At 40.7% G+C, this 4,865-nt stretch overlaps 1 long non-coding RNA gene across 1 annotated transcript; it reads right to left on the bottom strand.

Annotated features, from left to right (window-relative positions):
* Positions 1 to 223: 223 nt before the first annotated feature.
* LOC119305967 lies at positions 224 to 4,589 on the bottom strand. Its single transcript, XR_005148812.1, has 5 exons — positions 4,216 to 4,589; positions 3,281 to 3,471; positions 1,588 to 1,791; positions 1,027 to 1,082; positions 224 to 512 (listed from the first exon to the last, which is right to left on the bottom strand). It is a non-coding gene; the product is annotated as an uncharacterized LOC119305967 (long non-coding RNA).
* Positions 4,590 to 4,865: the final 276 nt, after the last annotated feature.

Genomic DNA, 4,865 nt, shown 5'->3' with positions numbered 1-4,865 from the left:
GACCAACAATCTGATGGTATTATCTTTGCCGACCAACAGCCCATTGGGCCTAGCATGAACCTTTCCCGACCAACAGTAGGACGGTGCTTCCTTTTGCCGACCGATAGTTCGTCTGCACTTTGCCAATGGTATTAGGCACATTACATTATCAAAACAATATCAATCAGGTTACATATCTGATCATTATCTATAAAGTTACAATAACTTGCATGTACTCTGAAATATTAAAATAGAACCAAACAAAAATAACACTAATAATTCTCATAATAGAGGTAACTAAATAAGAGGAAACATTTGTCTAGGTGATCAAAACACCCGATAGGTTTACAAAATGATAGATACATATCCGACGATTCAATGCTTGCTCCGTTACACAAGATATCCTTTACAAAATGGTAGCTACACGATGGATTGTTTTTGCTCCATTACAGAAGATATCTAGTTGGTGCAAACTGACAGCTTCACGGTTCCTTCTTAGTCCTCTTGTCTTCCCTACACAACCAGACAGCAACCTGGAAAGACGAAAAAGCATACAATTAATATACATGCAAGCTGATGAAATTTCCTTTTCAGTGAGTACTACTGTACTACCTGTTCAACTTGAGAGTAAAGAGCATCATGCATGAAACATAGAAACCAAATTAATATATAGCCACTAACTTTGAGGTGAATAAGTTTGATTTGCAGGCCTGTAAACTTGGGATCCTTGCGGAAGTGTCAAACCAAGAATAGCCTAAGTCGACCAGGAGACACGACCCCAAGTTTTGAGAAATAATTGGATGATTGAATCATTTCATGACTATCTTCACATGATTTATATCACAAGGTGAAATAAATGTTGTGCACTGACGATTTATGTTATGCTGTGAACCTGAAAATAATTCATGTCGAGGTGCATAACAGGGAAAATAAACAAATGTTGTAGCTGTAGCTATGTTGACTGCCACACTCATCTAGTTATAACTACAAAAAGGTAAGTACTAGCAGCCTTTCGACAATGATGATGAAGAAAAGATATATTCTCACATTTTATTGTCCACAATGGCATAAACAAATGTTGTCTTTCCACCACCATCAGAGATCTGCAAGAGAGAAAGAATATGAGACATAAAAGGCGAAGGGAAGTCCAGTTCACTACAGGTTTCAGACGCATCTGTCATCTGTTGATGTTTGACTTTCTGTAAGAGAATACCTCAGACAAGATTAACATGGAGGATGGTTTAAGAGGCGTAATTGAAACTGTAAATTTTATTTCTTGAACACAAGAAAGAGTTATGTGGTCATGTAACTTGTTTTTCTAGGGAACTGGTACCATATAGCTAAGTATTAGAGATGCACCTTCCATTGGTTTTTCTATCCATGTGAGAAGTACAGTATTTCAGTTATCTTTATTTACTCTTCAGTAGTGGCCATAAATTGAATGGTACTGAAAGGGATGTTGCTATGTTCCTGGTTGCAGCAATAGATACATGGACACAGAAAACATAATGCTATCTTCCTGGTGGCAGCAATAGATACATTGGAATACACTACAGTTTTGATATTTGGATGGATATACTACAGTTTTGATTCAGCAGGATGACTTACTTCAAATACCGAAGATCTCCAATAAGTAATAAGGGTCTTCCAGTCAGCTTCACCAATTCTGCTATCAAGTCTTTTCATAAGTTGTGCATCAGTCAGCACAGCATCAAACTTGTACATCTTTAAATCTAACTTCTAATCCTTCCATTGTGTGTGTGAAGTGTTGATAACAAAGCTCAAAGCAGTTGAGTCCAGCTCATAAAATGCCTATTAAAATGAGAGAATGCAGGACGCTCAGTTAGATGGCATTGAAACTACAACAATTAGGGGCGAGTTAATTTGCACTGTCCTTGGACTTTTACAAACTAATATGCGAGAAGTATGCGTGGTAATCCAGTAGTATTTGCATGTTCTTATAGATTTGTGGTTTGCTTCTTCACTATAAATAATCACACGCTCTTCTAATTTCCTTTACAAGAATCTTGCAAACACAGAAAAGTTAGGCTTTGACAAGGGATCATGTGTGGACCGATCTTGGACTTGATGACTATGTATGCTCCTTCTTTTATTTTCTTGATTGTTTTTCTTGTCACTTATCATACAAGAGGCCTAGAAATTTCAAGACAAAGAAAACATGTATATATACGCTATTAAATTTTCTTCATGGGTTTCCATGCACACGTTGGAGCTCTGAAAAAAGGAACATGCCCAACAAATGTCAATATTGATCTAGGTTTGCAAAGCTGTGTGTTGAGCTATACGCAGCCTAGTTTAAAGACATCTTAAAACGGGTACCCCTTTTCCCCTTTCGTGTGTTTTCGAGTCTATTTTTTTGTGTACCTATGAGGTCAATATTGATCTAGGTTTGGCAACAAATACACTAGAAGTACACATAATAATCTAATAGCATCGCACTCTTCTTATAGATAGATGTATGCTTCTTCACTATGAGTAATCACACGCTCTTGCAATTTCTGTTTACAAGAATCTTGCAAACAGAGAAAAGTCAGGTTTTCGGAAGGAGTTAGGTGTGGACCGACCTCAGTCCCCAACAACTATGTATGCTCCTGGTATTTCTCTTGCTTGGTTTTCTTGTCACTGACCATACAAGAGGTCCATCATATCTTGTTGAAGTTCATTATAATAAAAGGATTATATTTTTTTCTCATAAGATTTTAGTGCTGCTTAGGCTGTTTATCATAGAAGTGATGCACGACATCATCAATGTGAGATGCTCAGACCTTGCTTTAGGATACAAGGATGTTTAATATAACGCCCTTGTCATACCAAGAAGGATTTAACTGAAGGTTTGTGATTGAAGTTAACTGGTGTTATTAATGCAAAGTATTCCTTGGCCATTGATGTCGCACACCATGGTTCTTTTGAAAGCTATCACATACTACTTTTGGTTAATAGAATTTCAGTACCAAATGGTTCCTGTTAAGAAAGAAGTACCAAATGGTTGTTACTTTGTGCAAAGATATTCAGGATGGCGATATCACGCTGAACAGAATAATACTATTTTTTTGGAGAAATCCTCATTATGTAATAATTTGTGATACATTGTACTCCCTCCGGTCCATATTACTTGTCCCTCAAACGGATGTATCTAAATGTATTTCAGTGCTAGACACATCCATTTGAGCGACAATTAATATGGATTGGAGGGAGTATTTTTAATTTTTTAATGCACCGTTTGGACCCTGGCTTTAAAAAGGCATGTATCTAATTATATAGCATTGGTAGGACGGAATACCTGTTTGAAATGCAGTGCAAATGGAAAGTACATGCACGCATATGTTGTCTCTCATCTTTTCTTCTGTCTCAATGGGTAAAAATACTATACAGAGCTAGAGGAAGACACTGCCATTGCTCTTCGTGTGTGGCTGCCAAATGCGAGGTTACAGTTGTTGCATGGTCTTCATCCTTTATGTCCATCCGTCAGCTCTGCTGGCGGGAACCATGGTCAAATAAAATTGCAAACCCAAGTGCGGCAGTAGCATAAAAAAGAACCAAAACTGATGGGCATAGTCCACATGTCAACAGAAAGGAAGTATCTGGAGACTGTAGTGGTTACAAAATGGAAAGGGAGATAGCCATGTGTTGCCACAACATAGAATGAACAATTTTTCCTGCGTATTTTTATTCAGTAAAAATAAACAGGGTGGGATTTGAATAAGTGAGTTGCTAGGATGCATGTTAATTGTAACAGAGATGTATAACTTCAATATAATCTAGGCAAATTCAGATTATGACTTTATTTATCTTTTCATAACAATACCTGCATTCTGTGCGCGCATTCAACTAGTGTGATTAGCTGGAGCAGCACAAACACTAGAACATCCATTGGTGCTGCAAAGAAGCTTTGATTTCGAGAGAACCAAGCTATTTTCACAATTTTTGACAAAGAAGTTGCAGGCTGCCAACATAACTCAGTACTGTAACAAAAATTAAATCTAACATAAATCAATTTCCATCTAACATAACTCAGTACTACAAAAAATTAAATCCACCTAAATAGCGTCTACCAACAGAGTACTGACTGGGCAAATAGCACAGTCTTCTAGCCATAATCCATGGTGGACTCCTTCACTCCCAGTTCATCACTTAAAAAAACTTTGTAACACAAAATTGATGCGGCAAAATAGCTGAAGGCAAAGACAGAGGAATGTATGGAGGGAGGAGCTGTACCTCAGCCGCTTCGGTGCCCTTGCCCAGCCAAAGACAGAGAGGGATGCCCTTGCCCAGGCGCACGCTGCCCCGATCCAAATCTGCCGCTGCGTGTGTCTCCGTGAGCTGGACGGTGGAGATGGGGAGGTCGGGCCAGGGAGGATGGAGAGAGGCGGTCAACCGGAGAGAGAGCATGAGGGTGTGGAGCCGGTGGCGGAGAGAGGCACGACAGAGTTGGGCTGCGCTGTAGGGACAGGGCGGCATGTGGCGGTGCTACGGAGGAAGGGCGGCGTGGGGCGGTGGTGAGATAGACCGGCGGTAGCCCCGGGCGGCGTGGGGCGGCGTAGGAGGCGTGGGGGCTGACCGGCTTGGGGCGCCGGCGTGCGTGGGGAACAGGAGAGAGCTAGGGATTTCGTGGGTGGGGAACGAATGGAGCGTGGGGCGGCGGCGTCTTTGTGATTTCGAGGGCGAAAACTTCGCGGGTTGGGCCGGTTTGGCGCTAAAATTTTCGGCTTTTCACGGAGCAGGCCCAGTTTAGTGTCAGACTGTTGGTCGGGGTTATTTACCGACCGATGTTCCATGGGTCATAATAAAATTCCTGACTGCTGGACGGTATATGTTGTACCATTCCTGACCGACAAAGGGTCAGTGTACACAGGTTTCCTAACCCA

The sequence above is a fragment of the Triticum dicoccoides genome, chromosome 5B (assembly GCF_002162155.2).
Source record: "Triticum dicoccoides isolate Atlit2015 ecotype Zavitan chromosome 5B, WEW_v2.0, whole genome shotgun sequence".
In the NCBI taxonomy this organism is placed as follows: domain Eukaryota; kingdom Viridiplantae; phylum Streptophyta; class Magnoliopsida; order Poales; family Poaceae; genus Triticum; species Triticum dicoccoides.
This window is presented reverse-complemented; position numbering and strand designations above follow the sequence as displayed.